This window comes from Tamandua tetradactyla, chromosome 1, assembly GCF_023851605.1.
Source record: "Tamandua tetradactyla isolate mTamTet1 chromosome 1, mTamTet1.pri, whole genome shotgun sequence".
NCBI lineage: Eukaryota > Metazoa > Chordata > Mammalia > Pilosa > Myrmecophagidae > Tamandua > Tamandua tetradactyla.
In genome coordinates, this window is record NC_135327.1 from 69270151 (window position 1) to 69294591 (window position 24441).

Sequence of the window (24441 nt, forward strand, 5' to 3'; positions counted from 1 at the left end):
AGGGTAAAAATCGGGTTGATTGAAATACTGTGAGTCTATTAGAGTGAGGGATAAGGGGTGTGTGGTTTGAAAGGAAGTACGTCCCCTAGAAAAGCCATGTTTTAATCAAAATCCCATTTCGTAAGGGCAGAATAATTCCTGTTCAATACTGTATGTAATTAGATCATCTCCTTGGAGATGTAACCCAATCAAGAGTGGTTGTTAAACTGGATTAGGGGAGATGTGTCACCACCCATTTGGGTGGGTCTTGATTAATTTCTGAAGTCCTATAAAAGAGGAAACATTTTGGAGAATGAGAGATCTGAGAGAGCAGAGAAGAACGACACAGCCACGTGAAGCAGAGTCCACCAGCTAGTGACCTTTGGAGATGAAGAAGGGACATGCCTCCCGGGGAGCTTCATGAAACAGGAAGACAGGAGAAGAAGCCAGCAGATGACACTGTGTTCACCATGTGCCCTTCCAGATGAGAGAGGAACCTTGACTGTGTTCATGTGCCTTTCCAAATGAGAGAGAAACTGTGACTGTGTCTGCCATGTGCCTTCTCACTTGAGAGAGAAACCCTGAACTTCATCGGCCTTCTTGAACCAAGGTATCTTTCCCTGGATGGATACTTTTGATTGGACATTTCTATAGACTTGTTTTAATTGGGGCATTTTCTTAAACTTAGAACTGTAAATTACCCTTTTTAAAAGCCACTCCGTTTCTGGTATGTTACATTCTGGCAGCTAGCAAACTAGAACAAGGGGTATGGGATGTATAGAGTTCTTTAATTTTTTCTTTTTATTTCTTTTTCTGGAGTGATGCAAATGTTCTAAAAATGGTCATGGTGAAGAATATATAACTATGTGATAATATTGTGAGCCACAGGTTGTATAATATGATTGGCCTGTACGTGTGTGGATATTTCTCAATGAAAATACATTTTTAAGTAAAACCTGTAATAAAATGTGACAGCGAAATCACACTCATTATAAAAATGGGTATTCCATTTACTAGTAATACTTTGAAAGGAATTAACCATAACATGAAAATAAAATATCTCAAAATTTGTGTTAAATCCAAGTGTCAATAAGCCTCCATCTGTAGGTTACTTAGATCAATCAAGAAATAAAATCCCTAATAGCACCAGAGCAAACCATTCACCACTCCATTCATGCAACTGCTCAGACACAGGATACGAGTTTTAATGCTTTTTAAAAAATGGATCTCTTTACAAAATTGGCACTATGAGTTCATGTATTGAATGGTTGCACTTTGTTCCACTGAAACAAACAACCTCCAAGTCCACCAAAAGAGAAAGAAAACTCTTTAAAAATCTATGGCGTCACCACATATGGGGAGCAAAACTTTTTCTGTTATATGCCAGCATTTCACAAAGAATTAAAGATTAATGGCTTACACTTTTTAATTTAGTAGCATATTTTCCTAATTAAACTCTAAAGATTTCTGAGATAGTAACCAGTGCATGCAACATGCACAACATGTGGAATTTTTAGTTTCTAAAGCAACAACATTCCTAGTTAAGAACAGAGAGAAAGTGGACTGCAAAATGCGTTTTTTTAAAAAATTGCTTTATATTTTGAGGTATAACTAACATACCAAAATCTGCACATATTTAAAGTGTTTAAGTTTGGACATGTGTAAAACCCATGAAACCATCAATCATAACTGACATATCTATCACACCAACAGTTGTTTCCTGGTGCCCCTGTTACCCTTCCCCTACCCTCTAAGTAATCACTAATCTGGTTTTTGACATTTCCCACCAGTTTGCATTTCCTTGAATTTTCTATGAATGGAATTACACAATATGAAACTTTTTCTGTTGTTTGTTTGACTACTTCTACTTTGCATTATTATTTTGAAATATTTCAATAGCTCATTCCCTTTGTTGGTGAATAGTTTACCATTGTATAGCTATACCATTTTTGTTTACCCATTCCCCTGTTGATGGGCATTCTGGTTACTTCCAGATTGGGGTGCTTACAAATAAAGCTGCTATGAACATTCATGTTCATATTGAAAATATTCATATTGAACATCAAACTCAATATGCTTTCAATTTCCTTGGGCAAATATGTGGTAATGGATTGGGTGGATGACATGGAAAGTGTACATTTAACTTGGTAAGAAACTATGAAATTGTTTTCTAGAGTGGTTGTACCAATTTGCATCTCCACCAGCAATGTACAAAGGCTCCCATCCCTCCACATCCTGGCCTACACTTGATGTGGTCTTTTTCATTTTAGCCATTCCAGTGAGGTGTAATGATATCTCATTGTGGCATTAATTTGTATTCCTCTAATGACCAATGATATTGAGCACTTTTTTTGTGTGCTTATTGATCATTTTACCTCTTCTCTGGTGAAGGGTCTATTCAAATTATTTTCTCAATTTAAAAAATATATATATATATATATATTTTAAATATAAGTCCTTCAGCAGATTATTTGCAAATATTTTCTCCCTTTCTGTCATTTGCATTTTTGTTCACTTAACAATATGTTTCAAAGAGCAGAAATCTGAAATTTTGACGAAGTCCAATTCATCATATTGTTCTTTTATGGACAGTGCTTTTGGTGTTGTATCAATAAAAATTTTTGACTAGCTCTAAGTCACAAAGGTTTTACTTATGTTTTCTTCCAGCATTTTAACAGTTGTTGAATTTTACATTTAGGTATACAATATACTTTCAGTTAATTTTTGTATATGGTGCAAAGCTTTGGTCTTTTCTTCATATGGACATCCAATTTTACTGTGTTTGTTGAAAAAGACTATTTTTCACTGAATTACTTTTGTACTTTTCTCCAAAATCAGTTGTTCATATGTGTGTGGGTCTATTTCTGGACTCTAGATTCTACTTCATCATTTACCTGTTTGTTCATGTTATAACAACATATACTGTCTCATCATTACAGTAGTGTTAGTGCTTCAAATTTGATTTCCTTTTCCAAAATTGTTTTGCATTTTAAGTGGTGAATTTAGGCCATTTACATTTATTTATTTATTTGTTTTTTTAACATGGGCCAGGCACCGGGAAACAAACCCAGGTCTCCAGCATGGCAGGCAAGAGTTCTGCCACTGTGCCACTATTGCCCACACTAGACCATTTACATTTAATGCGATTATCATATGGTTAGGTTTAAATCTATCATTTTGCAACTTTTCTATTTTTCTCATCTCTTCTTTGTTCCCTTTAACCTCCTTTTTAATGCCTTCTTTTGGATAATTGTATACTACTTTCCGATTCCATACTATCTACATTTTTGGCTTATTAACAGTAACTCCATGTGTATAGCTAATAAGCCAACATAGGAGATAATATCTTTAGAAAGTATCTAATTATCCAAAAGAAAAAATCTTATATATTTTATTCACTTAACTTCTTTTCTTCCAAAGAACAGAATTTTGATGAAATCCAATTCATTATATTGTTCTTTTATGGATTTCATGTCCATTTTTTTTGTCTGGTATGAATTTCTCCTAAAGTACTTCTTTTAACATTTGTTGTAACACCAGACTGCTGATAATAAATTCTTTTCATCTGTGAGTTGTTTTAAAAAGTCATTATTTTGGTCTTATTTTTGAAAGATACTTTCACTGGATCTAGAACTCTAGTCTGACAATATTTGTCTGTCAGTACTTTAAAGATGTTGTTCAATTCTCCTCCTGCTTTCATTGTTTCTGACAACAAAGCTCTTGTTCTTTTGATATTTGCTCCTCTGTATGTAATGTGTCAACCTATCCTCCACTTTGTTTGCTTTTAAGACTTTTTTCCTTTTCACTGATTTTGAGCAGTTTGATGATAACATGCTATGGTGTGGCTTTCTTCATTTATTTTTTGCAGCATATTTTTCATATATTTTTATTTATGTGAGGTACAGCCTATGAACCTCAGGAATCGTTTCTGTCTGGGGAGAACATTAAAGGTTTCCAGGAGGAAGTGGCATTGGAGTAGCTTCCTGGAAAGATGGTGGGATTCTGGTGGACTTAATGAAGATAAAGAGGCTGTGTAGTGTAGACTGATGGCTCCAAGGGCAGGAGCTGTCCCAAGCTCACTAGACATTAATGCTATGAATGAATGAATGAATAAGCAAAGGCTTGGAGGTGAAAGGAAAAACTCAGAGTATGATGTGGAAATACTGCTCAAGAGACTGGATTAGAGGGTGAGAGGAGAAAAACACACTGACCAGCCTCGAGGGCCCATGCCAAGGAGTGGCACAAAACCTCGGAATCAGAAAAACATGTTTCTTGATCAAGTCTCATACGTCCCTCTTAAAGGGCTGCTTTAAGAATGACAGGAGTTCATATGTAAGAGGGCTTGGTCCTGGGCACAGCAAGCAGCATTTACTCAGAGACATCAGTGATTTCCATAACCAGTGTCAGTGCTGTAAGCTCTGGGTTGGGCCAAGTTTCCACTCCATGAGGAGTACGATAATTCTTACTCTGAGACTCAGAAATCCTGACCTTGCTCAGAGGCGCCTGAGAGTTTTAGTAAATAAAAAGAGGCTGGAGGAAAATAAAATCCTGTTTTGTTCCTGCTACCGCTTTACTTGTTCCAGAAAATAGCAAGCCTAGTACTTCTTATAAAAGTGGCATTCTTTATATTCACTTGGCACCAACTCCAGGGGCATTAGGACTCTTTTGTCCCTTCTTATCCAATCCATCCGCCCAACCAGGCTATAGGACTTAATCCTTCATGTGAAGAAGGGGGCTTCCCAAAGCACCAAGGGTCCTTATTTATTCCAAGGACCTCACTCAGCTCAGGGAGACCTCAGTTTCCTATGCCATTTCTTCTGCAGAAGCTTGGCTCCTTAGCGTGCTCTGAGACGCAAGCCAGCTAAATACAACCACCTTGTGACTGAATGCCACTGCAATATAAACCACTCAGTAGGGCCTCAGGGTAGAAAAAAGGAGGTGCTCTTCCTTCACAGATACCTGAGATTCTGGCCACACCTTCAGGTCTGAAGAGTTACTACCAGTTCCAATTACTGTCACTGCAGATGAGGAAGAAGAAGACAACTTTCTACTAAACACCTGCCACATACCAGGGACAGGGCTAGACCTCTGACATCTCCACTTTCATCAGTCCGCCCAATGTTGCAAGATATGATGCACCCTACTTTGCAGGAGAGGTGAATGAGGCTTAGAGAATCTGAGCTCCTTATCTAAGTGCAGCCGGGGGAGTCCATTGTTCCTGTTGGGAGTCTAGAAAACCCAAGAACACCCTACAAGGGCTGAGTAAGGACGTTTAAAATCTCAGTTCAATAAAATAAAAAATATAAAGGCTTAAGAGTCAGGCCTACAGATTGCCTTCATTTCTAGAAATCTGCTCACCCTAAGAGCAGACTGATATTTGCAGTTTTTTTGTTTGTTTAACTTGTACGTCTGAATATTCACAAACGCCAAGTGAAATCTCCACAACAACCACGAGCCCTTTAAGCAACTCATTCTGTGAGGGTCGGATCTCCACCTCCTCAGCTCTGTACCCAGAAGAGGGCTAGGGTATAGGCCCAGGGATGCTTTGGAAGTGGTTATGACAATTTGTGCTTTCCAGTTTGTTATGAAGATCTTGGACAGCAATTTTCTATGGAGGAATTAACTCTATAGTCGACTTCCAAGCAGGAGTGCGGCAAGCAGGCTGACCATGCAGGTTCTGTCTCACTGAAAGCATCAAAGGAAGAACACATTCTGTACAGAGGCTAATCGTCTCTTAAGCCTATTATATCAAGTGCCTTCTCAGAATAGCCATGTTTCTTTTTAGGCAAAAGCCTCCTTCCTGAAGCAAAGCATCCCTCCCATCATTAACAAGAGCTTCCCCTTCATGGGACAGACTAAGGCAATGAAAAATGAAAAAGACTATGTTTCTAGAACATTCTCACTCTGTCAAGAGTCCTGCCATCCCATCCGATCTCAAAGAAAGGTTCCCCCATCCTCCTCTGACAAAGTCTGACTTTTGTTTTCCTTTTTCAGTGGCAACAGGGATATTCACGCATTTTCCCTTTCTTTCCTTAACACAGCTGAGGAAGGCACGCAACTCCCTGGATTTGGAAATTCAATCTCATATCACTTTCTGAATTTTTTTTTCTCCTAAGCCAGCTGGTGGCCCCAGGGACCCCCGAGGGTGGCCAGCTCTCTTCTCCTGGGAGCTCAGGAATTTCTATGTGGACTTCTCTCAGCTTCTGATTGCTTCTTTTCCTTAACCAGAACAAGGGTGAGAGAGGGCCACAGACTTGTTCCCAAAAGATCTATTTTTATTCTTTCATTCAAGCTGCTGCAGCAAGGTTCGTGGGAAGCTGGCTAACACGTGCTCTCCACTGTACACTATTTACATGATCTGTAAGTTAACAGGAAGAAAAGAAACCCATCCCACTCTAAGGCAGGGCCATGGACTCATCTCCAAAGCCCTGGGGCCCAGCCAAAGGACAGAAACCTAATTATGGAAGGAATTATCAGATGTATTTTTTTTAAAAGGAGGGATTTGAAAAATTACATCCCTGGCATATGATTCTTACTTGTAGATACAGTAATCGTAAATTAACTGAATAAAATCAGGACATGTGACACAATCAACCTTTTACTGTCATCTTAATCATTAAAAAAAAATCTTACAAAGGTATGAAATTGTTCATTCCTATATCAATTACTGCTAATAATTCTAAATTACCTTTAAACATTTCTATATTATCTTTGTTGAAAAATAAAATAAATTTAGCTGAAGCCAAGATTATACCTTCCTATTTGGGTGAAGAAAAAATGAGTTTTACTCATTTACCACCTAACACATCACTCCCAATCTTTGGCCCATAAATATATGAGAATATTCACAACAAATTTCTAGAACAATGAGGATATCTATCTATCATCTATCTATCTATTTATCTATCATCTATCTATCCATTCATCCATCCAACTTTCTTTCCTTCTTCCCTTCCTTCCTTCTTTTCTTTCATCCATCTATTTCCAGAGGTAATTATCCAGTTGAATATGAAGTTCCCTACTTTGAGATCTCCATAAAACGATGCATTAGTAATCCTTTTGTCACTTTATCTCAGCATATTTATAAAGTGGTGAATCTGAGGGCTGCTGAGGAGGGAAAGCATCAATCTCCAAGTTCTACCTTGATTCTTTCACTTGTAGGCCATGTGACACTGGGCCCATTCTCAATTTCTGGAACGTAATGGTTCTGTCTGCAGAATCCCTAACACTGGGAACAGATTAGATGATTTCTAAGGCTTACTGAGTGCTCAACTGCAAAATTCTATTTTAAAAAAGTAGGATTTTGTATAGAAGCTTCTATATTAATGAATTCTTTTTTTTTTTAAAGTCCTTATCTTTAAATTCTTTCGTTAGTTGTCTGTGGACAAAAGTCCATTTAATCAACTTTCTTGGAAGCAAAGGAAAAACGGGCAGCCAGTCATTCCCCTTAAAATGAAAACCTAATTAATTTGAAAAAATCTGAACCACTGAAAAAGCAAATGACATATTCATGTTTTTTGATGAGAATGAAAGGCCTGCTTATCTAAGAATACACACAGAAATAATAAGCAGCCCCCTATACACAGAAATAATGAGTGGCCCCCAAATGGATACACACACACACCCTCTTGGTCCTGAGCTTTTTCTTTTATAGAACATAGTGTCAAAATCATAAACTCTTGGACCTAGAGAACATTATGCTGAGTGAGACTAGCCAAAAACTAAAGGACAAATACTGTATGGTCCCACTGATGTGAACCGACATTCGAGAATCAGCTTGGAATATATCATTGGTAACAGAGACCAGCAGGAGTTAGAAACAGGGTAAGATAATGGGTAATTGGAGCTGAAGGGATACAGACTGTGCAACAGGACCAGATACAAAAACTGAAAAATGGACAGCACAATAATACCTAATTGTAAAGTAATCATGTTAAAACACTGAATGAAGCTGCATCTGAGCTATAGGTTTTTTTTTGTCTGCCTGTTTGTTTGTCTTTTTTTTCTTTTTCTTTTTTTTACTATTATTATTATTTTTATTTTTTTCTCTATATTAACATTCTATATCCTTTTCTGTTGTTTTGCTAGTTCTTTTCCTAAATCGATGCAAATGTACTAAGAAATGATGATCATGCATCTATGTGATGATGTTAAGAATTACTGATTGCATATGTAGAATGGAATGATTTCTAAATGTTGTGTTCATTTCTTTTTATTCTTTAATTAATAAAATAAATAAATAAATAAGTAACAAGGGAACAAATGTTAAAATTAAAATATATATATATTGGATAGATGGAAATAGTAGTGGTCAATGAGAGGGAGGGGTAAGAGGTACGGTATGCATGAATTTTTTCTTTTTTCCTTTTATGTCTTTTTCTGGAGTGACGCAAACATTCTAAAAAATGATCATGATGATAAATATACAACTATGTGATGATATTGCTAGCCATTGTCTGTACACCATGTATGGAATTTCATATGTTAAGAATGTATGTGCTTGTATGTTGTATAAATAAAAATTCAAAAAAAAAAAAGTAAATGAAAGAACTTCAAAAAAATTAAAATAAAAACAGAGGATGTCCTTACAGTGAGAAAAAAAAAATCATAAACTCTATGAAATCTGTACTACAACTTAAGACCACCATTTCCACCACTTGGCCAAGTTGACACATGAACCTGACCATGACACTGTAAATAACAGGGGTGCTCTCAAATGCTTGAACTGGCTGTGTCTCTTGAAGCATGTGAGGTTCTCATTCCCACAATGGGGTGAGGCTTGTCCTAGCCGGAGGTAGAATCAACAGATATATCTGGAGACCCTTTTGTGAACTTCGCATCCTAACTCCTTTTATCCAATAACACACTAGGAACCAGCAAACACAGATACAATAATTCATTGCAATGGGGGGTCCAGTTTTCTTTTATTCCTTTGTAGATGTCCTATGCATATTATAGTGTTTTCTTCAAACAGACTGGAGAGAAAAAATACATTTTTCCCCACTTAGTTGGTACAGTGTTGCAATTCTACTGTTGAAAGAAATCAGCTTTTTCCTCACAATGAAGGCTCTTAAAACAGTTTCTATACTTAAAATGGACTAAGTCAGGCATCCTCCTGTAAATGACTTAAAAGGCCCCTTAGCAGGAAGGAAAACCTGGGGGACGGGCAACTACATATTGATTCTCTGGGATAATAGTGGACATTGTTTATGCAGCAGCTACCACGTGCTGAGGAGATACCAGGACCACCCCTAGTTTACACAGGACCTGGGTCTGAACCACGTGGTCTGCCCAAGGGCACATGCAAGGAAGTACAGGGACATAGCTGTCCTCAAACCCACACACAGTCTGACTCGAACACCAGCCTTTGAAGCACACCTTCACTTTGCCTGCCCTGCTCGCTGGCCCAACTGTGAATGAAAATATAAAATGGATTACATATCCTTGCTGTCGTGAGAAAGTAGAAAGAGTAAATTTGCACCCTTTCTTGTTCCTCAGGAATGCCTCCCTGTACCCTGTTTCTGTACTGAGTAATGAGAGATAAACATTTGGACAGAGGGTGGGCACTCCACACCTGAGCCAGCTTTGCACCATTTTCCTGCTTTTTTCCTTCATCATCCAGGTGGCAGGACACTCAGTGCTGGTACCTCTCCTTGCAAAATCGCTACCTAACGTGCTTCCCCAAATTCTGGCAGGGCTGGATGATTAACAGGAGATGTTAGAACTGCGCCTCAAGAAAATAGGCTGTAAGTGAAGGCACGATACCACTGTCTTCTCTTCTTACCCCTCCGCATTCTCTCACTTGGCCTGGAAGACTAACTCAAGGGATTCCTGAATTTAACCCATACTTACTTAGCCCCCCTCCCACCAAATACAATCAGCATCATCTTTTAATTCTGCCAATCACTGCTATCTGTGACAACTCCTTTTTTAAACTCCAAGGTATTAAAATACCAATATGCCATTTTAACTTAATCAGATTGGCAAAGATTACATGTTTTGATAATATGTGGTACTGAAAAGGATTGGAGAGGAGTTGCTTGCACACATATTGATGGCAGACAATTACTGCAACCACTTGGAGAACAATTTGGTACATCTGCTAAAATTTAAAAAAAAAGCATACAGCCATTAGTCCTACAAAAATCAGAGGTCAATACAGAATGTCAAAGAGATAAGAAGTGAAAGAGGAGGGGAGAGGTGAGTAGGGGGGAAAGGGCAATCAAATCAAAAGCACATCAGGGGGTGGGCCACAGTAGTTCAGCCAGTAGTGTTCTCACCTGCCAAGCCGGAGACCTGGGTTCGAGTCCCGGTGCCTGCTCATGCCAAAAAAAAAAAAATTCCAACAGGAAGAAACTAGTTTTAAAAAATGTAGGGGAATATACTATGTGGACCAAAAAAAAAGAAAGAAAGGCAGATCTAGACATAATGATAGGAAAAGCTGTCAAAATTACATGAAAGTAAGGAAACAGCATAACATTGTAGATGACTTTACAGAAAAAAAGTTCTGCACCTAGATTTATATATTCACATAAAAGTTGACAGATTTTATAAGAACAGGTTATGTCTAAGGAAGAGGAATGGGTACTAGAGGGGTATTTTACTATTAACCAATTGCCCTATATCATTTTTCATAATAACGAATTCAGTGATTTTTTAGAATAAATAAAAACATTAGTTAATAGGAAGAACACCTTGTCGCTTAAAAACTCTTCATAATTGCCTCTCTCAGCTAATGTCATTGAAAGCTCACAACTCCTTTGTCTACCAAACCAACACCTCACCATCCACTAGGGCCATCAGAAACAAGCCGGCCACTTGCGGCTGCCTCTCACTTGAGTATGGCCCTGCCAAAATTAATTGGTGTTATTTGCACCTAAAAAATTAAATAGAAGACTGATGAGACATGGTTTAAGCAGTCTCTTCCTTGTGTTGGCTGCAGAATGGTATTCTTTTGTTTGTTTTTAAGGGGAGGGATTGAGTCCTGGTATAACTTTGGTCTTCAATAAAGTGGATCAAAGGTTCTCCTTTTTTGGAATTTTCAACAATAATTGATAGCTGATGATAATAAGCGGCCAGCATACTTATTTAACAGTTGTGTGGGTGTCCTGCCATTACGTTTCCTGTCCTGGAGGGTAAGAACTGACGCATCCCTCTTCTATGCTGGGCAAACAAGTGCTCCACATGTATGCCATGTGTTTGTGCTCACACGTGTCAATCACCATTGGGAATGTAGAAATAGACGCATGGTGAATGCAAAGACGGACTGATGCATAGTGGGCGGTATTTGTTGCTTTTAAGGTTCAAACTTGCACCCCTACAGTCAACAGTACACTGATGCTGACAAGGGTAGCCAACTTTTTTCCATTATAAGCCTCTGAGCCTCCAGTAGGGCCAATTTCCCCTGCCCAGCCCCCTCCAAGTAAGACCAATAGAGTTCCACCCCAAGGAAAGAGTTTCAGAAAGACGAGTATCCTACAAATATATAACTGGATCCCAAGGCTTGGGTTGGAGTTCTCAGGAGAACAAGCTACTTGCCTCCTGTTGGAACCTAGGAAAAAGGAACACAGGGCCTGGAAGCTCCTGGGCCATCTGGAGACCAGAAGGAGCCTGAGCATGGAGCTGGCATATAGGAATAGGGGCTGTGAAGTTGGGGGCAGGGTGGGGGAGAGAGAAAGGTGAGAGGGAGACTGACCTGCCTTGGGGATTCTGATGAATTCTCATGAAACGCACCTGAACTAGAACCCCTCAGCTGTTGGGCTACAGTTGCGTTTCTGTTCTTTAGCCTGTTAGAACTGGGACTGGTTACTTGCAACAAAGAACAACCTCAGTGACAAGGGATCCTTGCCTGGAAGCTATTTCCAGTCTCACAGGAACCAGACAAGAAGGATTACAGCCAAGGGCTGCAGAGCATGTAGAGGGGTGTGTACAGTGGCCACTGAGAAAAGAAAGCAGGTTATCCAAATTCCCCTCAGGGAAGACCTCTTTGTTCTGTGCCAAAAACAAAATCCACAGAGGAAGGGTGTTTCAGGCAGAGAGAGAAGGCTGTAGAAAGGCGTCCTGAGATAAAACTCCTGCTTTAAGAGAAGAAATGGGTGATTAAAATGATAAAAGATTAACATAACAAGCAAACTAGGTTTACACCAGAATGGATACTCTTTCAGCAGAAAGCACAGCCTACTCCAGATGACAGAGAAGTCAATGTCAAGGAAGAATCTGGGTTATCATCTCCCCAGTGTGGTCAAAATCTTCAGTTTCCAGAATAATTTCAGTACCATAACTGGATAAATCACAGGAAAAGGGTTTTTTGTTCGTTTGGTTTTTTTGCTTTAGTACTTTCTTCAGTCCGGCAGATTTCTCATTGTGATGGTCTGAAGTTGTATGGACACCGAAAAAGCATGTTCCTAAAGCTCATCCATTCTTGTGGGCATAGATCTATTCTGAGTGGGACCTTCTGATTAGGTTATTTTAGTTGAGTCATACCCCAAGTGGGTCTTAATGCTTTTACTGGAATCCTTTTTAAGAGGATGAAATTCAGAGAGGTGATAACACAAGAAGCATAGAGAGAAAAGCCAGAGAAGTTGAGAGAGGACAGCAGAAAACAGACAAACCTGAGAAACAGAGAGAAATCCACCGAAGCAAGAAGCTGGGTGCAATGAAACCCAGGAGAGAAAGACCAGCAATTGTTGCCTTGTGCCTTCCCATGTGACAGAGGAGGCCAGAATCGTCAGCAGTCTTTCTTCAGAAGAAGGTATTGTCCTGTTGATGTTTTGATGTGGACATTTTCAGGGCCTCAGAACTGTAAACTGGCAAACTAATAAATCCCCATTGCAAAAGCCAACCCAGTTCTGCTATATTGCATTTCATCAGCTTTAGCAAACTAAAATACCCACAGAATCTGGCTTTCCCTTAGAAATGAAACATGAGAACCAGACTAAGTCTCCACAAGGACTTTTTAAGAAATAGTCCCTTCAGCCTGGGACAAGATGGTTTGATTTTTCAAGTCCTGGAAAAAAGTCTTTATCCAGGATGATAACTTTCCCCTATAATGGTTATCTCATGCAGATTTAAAGGGATGTTCAAACAGGGATGTTTTACCCAGGGGTAAAAACCTCTCTTAAAATTGCAGAAAGTATCTTACTGTGGCTGTAAAATCTTATTTCCTGTGGAAGATGTCAAGGGACATAAAATCAAGGATAACATCCCTAAAGGACCATTGTCTCTCAGAACCTTTTGGGCATTTGGGTAATCTGAATCCAATAAGGTCCCTAGCCCCTAAAATAACTGGGCCCCTAGGAGGTAAATGGGAAATTTTCAGCTTAATTTCACAAAGCATTCATTTGCAGAAATTCAAGAAAATATCATTAGCCAGATTCTAAAACCATGTCTTGAATGGTGGCAGTGGTTTTTTTTCTCCAGTACTTCTAAATAGCCCTATGAATGACAAACATAATATCATTAATCCCTTGTTAGGCAAGCATTTTGGGGGCCTGAATCATGTTTCCCACAAAAGGAACGTTTGGGTCCCAATCCTTAGACCAGAGGGTAAGAGCCCATTTGTTAATAGGATGTTTGAAGATGTCATCAGTTAAGGTGTGTCCAAACTGAATAAGGGTGGGTTTAAATTCACTATGGCTGAGGTCCTTATAAGCAAAGGAAACTGGACACAGAGAGAAGCCATGGGGTACAGCCAGAAGCCAGAAGTCAATGGAACTTAGGAGAGAAAGGAGAAGACACCGCCATGCTGCCATGTGAGGAAAAAGCAAAGGACCGAGGATCACTGACAGCCAGCCCAGCTTTGGAGAAAAAGCATTGTCTTGCTGACCTCTTGATTCTAGACTTCTGCTAGCTTCAAAACCATGAATGAATTCCCATTGTTTCAGTGACCTCATTACATGATATTTGTTTTAGCAGCTGGAAAAATAAAACAACAAAAAGTCTCAGTTTAAGTTAAACCTCTCAGCTGACAAAAAGGCATTATTTTCACCATAGTGCATATCATTGCATAATTTCAGGTGGATTTTTGCAATATGAGCAGAGAATTATAATGCTCATATTGAGAAAGAAATTTTCAGAAAAAGTGAGTTTTCTTCATAAATTATCCATATATTACTAATAAAAACTATCTGTATGGCATATAACAGGCTTACTTTCTCTCAAACATCTCTTAAGGAGGTATGCTATCATTATCCTATACTTACAAGGAAGTGAAAGCTTAAATGCCTTTAGTAAATGCATCAGTTGAGAAACTAACATGTTATCACCCAGATGGTACATTGCTGGACTGGCATTTGAACACAATTCTTAAGCCAACATCTCATTCCTTTTTACTTGGCGTCCAGCCTTCTGGGTTAGAATCCTGGTGCTCCCACTTAATAGATATATGATTTGGGAAAATATAACGTCTCTGCAAATGGCAGGATAATGGAAATGGCCCCTATTTGACAGTAATTGGGAAGATTACTGGGACATGAACTGGGTTCACAACAGTGACTGGGTTCAAAGTCTTCCTGCTACTTCGTTAAGACTTCACTGCTCCAGCCTCTGGGCCATGATTCATTCTGTCAGCTTGGACCCGCAGAGAGAAAAATCCCACATCACTCTCTTGCCCTACACACACTTTGAGGCAAGCAAAAAGTTCAAATAAATTTCAACCACAAGGAAACTGCAAAACATCCAGGCTGGTCAGTGTGGCAACCACATCAGTGCCAAGTTCTGGATGCTCTCTGGGAGAGCATCAGTGATGAACATGACATTGACCCTACAGGTGCCTACCATGGGGACAGTGACCTGCAGCTGGATCGCATCCCTATGTACTACAATGAAGCCACAGGTGGCAAATATGTTCCTCATGCTATCTTGGTGGATCTAGAACCTGGGACCATGAGGTCCTCTTGGTCAGATCTTCAGATAAGACAACTTTATTTTTGGTCAGTCTGAGGCAGGCAACAACAGGGCCAAAAGCCACTGCACAGAGGTGGCTGAGCTGGTTGACTCAGTCCTAGACATAGTGTGGAAGGAAGCTGAGAGCTGTGACTGCCTACAAGGCATCCACCTGATGCACTTGCTGGGTAGGGGCACAGGCTCTGGAATGGGCACCTTGCTCATCAGCTAGATCCATGCAGAGTACCCTGACCACATCATGAACACCTTCAATGTGGTCCCTTCACTCAAAATGTCCAACACAGTGGTTGAGCCCTAAAATGCCACCCTCTCAGTCTACCAGTTAATACAGAACACACATGAGACCTACTGCATTGACAACAAAGCCCTCTATGACATCTGCTTCCTCACCCTCAAGCTGACCACACCAACCTACAGAGACCTGAACCACCACATCTCAGCCACCATGAGTGGTGTCACCACTTGCCTCCGCTTCCCTGGCCAGCTCAATGCTGACCTCCATAAGCTGGCAGTCAACATGGTGCCCTTCCCACATCTCCACTTTTTCATGCCTGGCTTTGGCCCTCTGACCAGCCGTGGAAGCCAGTAGTACCAGGCCCTCACTGTGCCCAAACTCACCCAGCAGGTCTTTAATGCCAAGAGCATGATGGCTGCCTGTGACCTCCACCATGGCCAGAACCTCATCGTGACTGCTGTCTTCCATGGGCAGATGTTCATGAAGGAGGTGGATGAGTAGAAGTTCAATGTGCAGAACAAGAATAGCAGCTACTTTGTGGAATGGACCCCCAACAACATCAAGAGAGCCATCTACAATATCCCCCATGGCTTCAAGATGGAGGTCATCTTCACTGGCAATATCACGGCCATCCAGGAGCTCTTCAAAAGTTATCTCAGAGCAGTTCACTGCCAAGTTCCATCAAAAGGCCTTCCTCCATTGGTACATGGGTGAGGGCACGAGATGGAGTTCACTGAGGCTGAGAGCAATATGAACGACCTTGTCTCTGAGTATCAGCAGTACCAGGATGCCACCGCAGAAGAGGAGGATTTCAGTGAAGTGGCCGAAGAAAGAAGAGGCATAAGGCAGAACCCCATCACCTCAGGCTTCTTAGTTTCCTCAGCCTTCTTCCTCATTTGCCCCTTTCTTCTCCCTCAGAATTTGCATTTTCTGCCTGTTTTTTCCCCCCTTCTGCAAGGGGGGGGGGGGTGATTCTTGAGCAGTGCCTGGTACATATAAATGATGTGCTGTTTGTTGAATGTCTCTTCTCTCTTTCTACTCTGGGAAGCCTAGATTTCTGTCATTGTCGGTAACTCTGTATTTCCTTCTGGTACCCACTTTTACCATCTGTCCAATTAATAATCCTTTCTCTTAACGCATTTCTCCAAAATGCTGGGTCTCATGCAGATTCCATTCAGAACAAGGAAAGGGGGTGGGATTTTATATTCTAAAGCAATTAGGAGGGGAATCACGGTTCTTTAAAGATTATGTCATGATTTCCATATTTCACTGTTCCTGTCTCAGCTGCAGGGAAGGTGTTACAGTATTATCCCCGCTTTCAGTTTCCTTCTAAGCTCTGTCCTAAGCTCTCAATTCCCTTAGGAAGAAGGGTCTCCCCTACTCTGCTAATGGGATCCTTTCCTCCCTCCTTCTTTCACATTCGATTTCTTCTTTCACCGGGTCCACCAAAAGGGAAGAGAATGACTTTGATCCTGAAGTCTCCAGAAAGCTCATCCCCACCATAACCACCTTCTCTTACCCCAAAAAAGGAACTGCAGCCCTGACAAAGGTGTGTGCTGTCACCTAAGTGTTTGAGTCAATTTTCCAGAAGAGGGGATAGGATACCCTTCATCTTTTTGTGACATGTCTTTTGCTACTGCCTTCCCCTCTACCCATCCTTAGTTTTCTTCATATTCTACACTTCAAATTTCTTTTTTGTGTTGAACTGGGTGGTTTTTTTTCATATTGAAAAGATGACATTGCCCCAAGAGCCAAAAATAAATGGGAATTGAAAAAGAAAAAAAAAATGGCCCAGAGGAAGCTCCAAAAATGTCAGAAATTAAAAACAATAAATTAAAATAGACCCAACGCACAGGCAGAACAAAGGTTTCTAAGTGTATGGCATATAATCTCTAATCAGTCCTTTCCAAGGTCGAGGAATGGCAATTCTGGAAAGGGTATGGCAAAACTCTAGTAGGTACAAATAATGCCGAAAATGTCTCATGGGTGATCTGAGCTGATTCCCAGGAAGGAAAGGTCAATGATTCTGCTCTGGAAAACCTTCTATCTCACTTCCCCATTTTGTTCCTTCCAACCTGAGGTTTAAGGAGCAACCTGTAGAGGCTCCAAGGGAATCACATTTTAGCTTTCCAAATCACTGCTGCTTTTTGTTTTCTGTTTTTATTTTTCCTTTTAACTACCATTTTCAATTCATAATTATTTTCAAATGTCAGGTTAATAGCATTGACTGAGCCAAGTCTTGTTAACGTCAACCTTTGATTCTTCATGCTTCTGTTTTGTTTCAAGCTGGTTTTATTTTCTCTTTGGGCAACGCTATGGTCAGTAGCCCAGGAACACACTCACATAGTACACCCTCTGACTTGAGTGCTACACTCGCTGTGAGGGCTGGGCTGTGAAATCATGCTTCGTCATAGTCTAAGTGGTCGAGCCCAGCCCAGTTAAATATAGTCCAAAACTCATGAATATTCAGGGCACCAATACTGCTTTTTCCTAAGCTGTAATTTTGCTGGGTTTTTGAGTAAAGCTTTGAATGTATTAAAATTGCTCCAAATCTAACAAATGACATTCTTATTAATAAGATAATTTACATGAATGTAAAATTTCTGGTACATGTGGTTCCCTTTATTAGAGGTAATGGCTTGGTAACTGGTTGATGTTGTAAGATAGAAACGGAAAGCTCTGGAAACTCTCATAAGCACCTCTTCCAAGAAATTACATCTTGGAACACAAATAGCAATTTTATCTTGGGTGGAAGGAGGAAGAAAACAGTCTGAGGGTCAGAAATATCTTCCCCTCAAATAGACTGACTTGATCTGATCCTATCATATGTTTTCTTTTCCCAAAAGGTCAGCAAATAAAAATTCACAACACAGCATTACTCCTTGTCTAAAACACTCCAAATACTTTTCTAACCAATGGTCCAGGGTGAGTGGCCTTCTTCTGGAGTTTCCCACCTTTTGGTCCATCAGTGTTTTACAGTTCCCAGTGAAAACGGGGCAGAACATGATAGAGGGAGGTAAAACTTGTGGGTACTGTGTTTGTCCTCTTCCCATCCCTAGTGTCAGTGGGGCCCGGGAGGAAGCTGAAGGTTCTGCCATAAGTCAGCACTTGCCTTCCCCATCCCTGGTATCAGTGGAATACAGTGGGGGCACAGGCCTAACACCCCTGGTATGGGTTCATGCCCCACTGTTGGTAGGAGTATCTCAGTGGGAACAAGGTGAGAGGTCAGCTTCTAACCCACCCTCTACAAGAAGATAGTAAGGGTCAGCTTCCTACATTTGTCAAGCTGGTATCAGCAGAAAGGTGAACATGAACATGTGGTCCTCGAACTATACTTTAACAGGAGGCTGTCTGCTAAACAAGGAAGAGTGTTTTAAAAACAATCCAGGGTGGTGTAACGGTGGCTTATCTCGCCGGCCATGCTGGAGACCCAGGTCCGAGTCCCGGTGCCTGCCTTTGTCAAAAAAAAAAAAAAAGAGGGCTGCACATAGCTTTCATGGGCTGTGGGCACTTTTTCCTTTGTAAGCCTCTTCCTCCATTAAAAAAAAAATTGTATTTTATGACTGTGTTAGTATAAAGAATGAAATTCAGGCTTTATTTGTTATTATTATTATTATCTTCATTGTTTTTGCCTTAAAAAATTAAGTTAAAATATTGCTGTTGGGACTTCCGGAGAAGATGGCGGCTTAGTAAGACGCGCGGGTCTTAGTTCCTCCTCCAGAACAGCAACTAAAGAAACAGAAACAATACAAAACAGCTCCCGGAGCCACGACAGAGACCAAAAAGACAGCATACCCCATTCTGGAACGGCTGAACGGGCAGGGAGAATCCGCTGCAGTGAGATACCTGAGGGGCGCGTGCTTTCCCGGCCGGGGCGGCTGGCGACTGGGGTCCCCTCCACGCACGTGGCTCCCTGGTCTGACTGGGAACGTTGGATAGCGGGGCCCTCCCGCCACGCTTGGTGTCTCGGGCCAGCTGGGCAATTTGGACCGGCACTCCCCCAAGCCGCGGTGGTCGGCGACCCCCCCTCCACGCGTGGTTTCCCAGGCCGACTGCGAGATTCGGATTGGCAAGTTAAAGGAGCCACAGCATCTTTTACCAGTGGGACCCGCAGACAGATGAGCGCCACGAGCGCCACCTACTGGGCAGGAAAAGAAAAACAGAGCCCAGAGATTTCACAGAAAAACCTTTCAACCAGCCGGGTCCCACACCCAGGGAAATCTGATCAAATGCCCAGACACCAGCAGAAAATAATGGATGACGTTTGGAAAATTGAAGATATGGCCCAGTCAAAGGAACAAACCAATAGTTCAAATGAGATACAGGAGCTGAGACAACTAATGCTGAATATGCGAACAGAAATGGAAAAACTCTTCAAAAACCAAATCAATAAATTGAGGGAGGACATGAAGAAGACATGGGCTGAACAAAAAGAAGAAATAGAAAATCTGAAAAAACAAATCACAGAACTTGTGGGAGTGAAGGACAAAGTAGAAAAGATGGAAAAAACAATGGATACCTACAATGGTAGATTTAAAGAGACAGAAGCTACAATTAGTGAACTGGAGGATGGAACATCTGAATTCCAAAAAGAAACAGAAACTATAGGGAAAAGAATGGAAAAACTTGAGCAGGGGATCAGGGAACTGAATGACAATATGAAGCGCACAAATATACGTGTTATGGGTGTCCCAGAAGGAGAAGAGAAGGGAAAAGGAGGAGAAAAACTAATGGAAGAAATTAGCACTGAAAATTTCCCAACTCTTATGAAAGACCTAAATTTACAGATCCAAGAAGTGCAGCGCACCCCAAAGAGATTAGACCCAAATAGGCGTTCTCCAAGACACTTACTAGTTAGAATGTCAGAGGTCAAAGAGAAAGAGAGGATCTTGAAAGCAGCAAGAGAAAAACAATCTGTCACATACAAGGGAAACCCAATAAGACTATGTGTAGATTTCTCAGCAGAAACCATGGAAGCTAGAAGACAGTGGGATGATATATTTAAATTACTAAAAGAGAAAAACTGCCAACCAAGACTTCTATATCCAGCAAAATTGTCCTTCAAAAATGAAGGAGAAATTAAAACATTTATAGACAAAAAGTCACTGAGAGAATTTGTGACCAAGAGACCAGCTCTGCAAGAAATACTAAAGGGAGCACTAGAGTCAGATACGAAAAGACAGAAGAGAGAGGTATGGAGTAAAGTGTAGAAAGAAGGAAAATCAGATATGACATATATAATACAAAAGCCAAAATGGTAGAGGAAAATATTATCCAAACAGTAATAACACTAAAAGTTAATGGACTGAATTCCCCAATCAAAAGACATAGACTGGCAGAATGGATTACGACCCAGCAATACCACTGCTAGGTATCTACTCAAAGGACTTAAGGGCAAAGACACAGACGGACATTTGCACACCAGTGTTTATAGCAGCATTATTTACAATTTTTGCAAAGAGATGGAAACAGCCAAAATGTCCATCAACAGACGAGTGGCTAAACAAACTGTGGCGTATACCTAGGATGGAATATTATGCAGCTTTAAGACAGACTAAACTTATGAAGCATGTAATAACATGGATGGACCTAGAGAACATTATGCTGAGTGAGTCTAGCCAAAAACTAAAGGACAAATACTGTATGGTCCCACTGATGTGAACTGACATTCGAGAATCAGCTTGGAATATATCATTGGTAACAGAGACCAGCAGGAGTTAGAAACAGGGTAAGATAATGGGTAATTGGAGCTGAAGGGATACAGAATGTGCAACAGGACTAGATACAAAAACTCAAAAATGGACAGCACAATAATACCTAACTGTAATGTAACTATGTTAAAACACTGAATGAAGCTGGACCTGAAATATAGTTTTTTGTTTGTTTGTTTGTTTGTTTGTATCTTTTGTTTTTGTTTTTTTTCTTTTTCCTTTTTTATATATATATTTTTTTATTATTATTATTATTATTTTAATTCTCTTCTCTATATTAACATTCTATATCTTTTTCTGCTGTTTTGCTAGTTCTTTTCCTAAATCGATGCAAATGTACTAAGAAATGATGATCATACATCTATGTGATGATACTAAGAATTACTGAGTGCATATGTAGAATGGAATGATTTCTAAATGTTATGTTAATTTCTTTTCTTTTTTTTGATTAATTAAAAAAAAAACAATTCAGAGCCTCAAAATGTAATATCAAAAAAAGTTCAAGATACAATTTTAAAAAACAGTTGTTATACCAAGAACTAAGAAAATCACTTGAATGAAAAAAGACAATCAGTTAAGGGTCAATACCAACGCAAATCAGATACTACAATTATCTGACAAAGTTTTTGAAACAGCCATCCTAAAAATGCTTCGACAAATAATTAAGGATTATTTTGAAACAAATTTAAATATTTGAAAATCTCAGCACAGAAGTTATCTTCAAAAAGTAGAAACTTTAAAAAAATCTCTGGATGGGCTCAATAGAGTGAAAATGATGGAGTAGTATCAGTGAACTTGAGAACAGATCAACAGATTTCACTCAATCTGAACAGCAGACAAAAGAGACTGAAAATAAAACGAATAGAGTTCTATGGACCTGTGAGAAAAAATACTGAAGCTCCAATCTTTTTATCTCTAGAAACCCAGAGAAGAGGAGAAACAGGTGGGACTGAAAGAATACTCTAAGAGATAATTGCTGAAAACTTTCCAAACTTGGCAAAAGACAAACTTACAGATTCAAGAAGGTGAGTGAATACCAAACAGAATAAAAACAAAACAAACAAACAAAAAAACCCACAAACAAAAACCAACATCACAGCACATCATAATTAAACTTCTGAAAACTAAGGACAAAAAGAAAATCTCAAAAGTAGTCAAAGAGAGGATGGATTACTTATAAAGGAACACAAATTCACACGACAGCAGATTTCTCATCTGAACCCAAGGAGGACAGAAAGATGTCATACAACATTTTTCAAGTGCAGAAATAAATATCTGTCAAGATTTGGCAAAAATATCCTTCAGAAACAAAGGGAAACTAAAGAATTTCCCAGATGAAGGAAAACTAAGAGAATTTGTCACTTACAAGCTTACTCTTAAATAATAGCTAAAGGAAATTTTCTAAACAGAAAGGAAATCATAGCAGAAGAAGGAATGGAATTTCCAAAAGGAAAAATCATCAGAATAGATAAAAAATCAGAATAATAAAATAGGCTATCCTTCTTCTCCCTGCATTTTATGACTGAAGCAAAAAGTACAATGTCATCTGATATGGTGCTCGTAGTATGTAAAGGAATTAAGGGTAAAAGGACTGAGAAGCAAGGTTTCTACAATTGTCATATGTCTGAATGCATGTTGTAATCTATAGCAAATGCTAAGAAAACTATTCAAAATGATATACTAAAAAACACTATAAATAAATCAAGATGGAATCCTAAAATACATTGAACCCACAGGAATACAAAAATAAAAGAAATACTGGAGGAGCAAGATATAGGGAAACTAGCTAACCCATTCCTTTCTCTCCTACCTTGAAATTTAAAAATCCTGTTTTACTACTTTTATTTCTCAGGGGCTTGGTGGTAGGCCCTCTTTTCCTTCCTTCCTTCCCCCTCTCTCCTTCTTTCCTTTCTTCCTCCATCTCTCTTTCCCTTCCTTCCATTCATACATATTGTGGTAGTTAGATTCAGTCATCAACTTGGCCAGGTGAAGGTGCCTAGTTCTATTGCTGTGGACATAAGTCAATGGCATGTGAACCTCATCTGTTGCTGACTGCATCTGCAGTCAGCTAGGAGGTGTGCCTGCTGTAATGAACGATGTTTGATCTAATTGGGTGGTGCTTAAATAAGAGAGCTCAACCTAGCACAGCCCAAGCAGCTCAGCATACCTTCTCTCAGCACTTGTAGCTCAGCCCAGGTCTTTGGAGATGCAGAAAGAAATCACCTCAGGGAAAGTTGTTGGAACCCAGAGACTGGAGAGAAGGCCAGCAGAGATCACCCTGTGCCTTCCCATGTAAGAAAGAACCTCAGTTGAAAGTTAGCTGCCTTTCCTCTGAAGAACTAATGAAATAAATTCCCTTTTATTAAAAGCCAATCCATCTCTGGTGTGTTGCATTCTGGCAGCTAGCAAACTAGAATGCATATAAACATAAATACATGCATACATACATGCACACATCATTCAACCAACCATCCATCCATCCATCTACTCTAAGGCTAATAAAGTATTGAATGTAATTAATATTTTAAAATCACATTGCTCTATGGTGGCAGAATTAGAAATTAGTAGGTTCACTGATCTCAGATCAGTGTTCCTGAATTTATATCGTGGCAAAAGGACAGTGGGCAGTGGGATTTAAGAAAATAGGAAAAGTATGGTTTGTGAAAGAGTGCTGGTCCCCTTGCTCCTAAAATAAGGTGAGATTTGTTACCTTTAAATCATAAACAATACCTGGGGAGAGAGAATACATGGAATCAAGAAGGTCTCAGGTTGGCCTTTTGCAGACTGGGTATAATATTCTAAACAGACCACAGAACTCAGTTGAAAAGCCCGGGTTTCAACCCCAGATTTGCTATTGATGCCTGTCAGACCTGCTTAGTCATATCCTCTGGCCTATGCAAAATATCAGCACTGCTCCCTCCCACCCTGATTCCATTAATTGGGCACTTGATGTCTTCAGACATTATTGTTGTTGTTGCTTATTTAAATAGAGGTATGGAAATTAATGCAGGAGAGAGAAGCAAAGTGGGTAGCAGTTAGGTTTATTGTTGATAAATGGCTTCTAATGTATAAATCTCTGATCTATAAATAATAATGGCCATCAAACTCAAATGCCACCACCTAATCTAACTTTCTTTATGCAGCCACAGCAAGGCCATGGCAGCTACAGGCACAGATTTGAATGGCAGCAGTCTCTAAATCACAAATTTCTGAAAAGTCTATCAAAATCTTGGTTATACCACACATATCAACTTTCTTTACAGAGAGACCAATAATAGAAATCAGAATAACAGCTGTTTTTACTGAGTGCCTACTATATGACAAGGACAGGCATTATCTTGTTTAATCCTCATAAAACTTTTCTATGTACAAACCACTACCCTTGCCTCTGGTTAAGGAAATTGAGATTCTGAAAGGTAAGATTAAAAAAGCTTGGTCAAACATAAGAGATCATTTTCAGAAACTCAAGTTTCAAATTATCCCTGATTTTACTTTATAAAAGGAGTCTTAAAATAAAAAAGGAATACAGTGTACCTTTAATTTTAACCCAGTTTTATCTTTCTCATGAAGTACTTCCTCGTCTTCAAATTCGTCTTCATAATCAAAAGGCCT

General features: G+C 39.7%; 1 protein-coding gene and 1 pseudogene across 9 annotated transcripts in view; one reads left to right on the top strand and one right to left on the bottom strand.

Annotated features, from left to right (window-relative positions):
* The window catches only part of TNS3 (tensin 3), a 434926-nt gene that overhangs the window by 45684 nt on the left and 364801 nt on the right, over positions 1-24441 (bottom strand). The gene's annotated exons all lie outside the window — the stretch shown is intronic.
* On the top strand, positions 15071-16214 carry LOC143648568 (tubulin beta chain pseudogene; annotated as a pseudogene).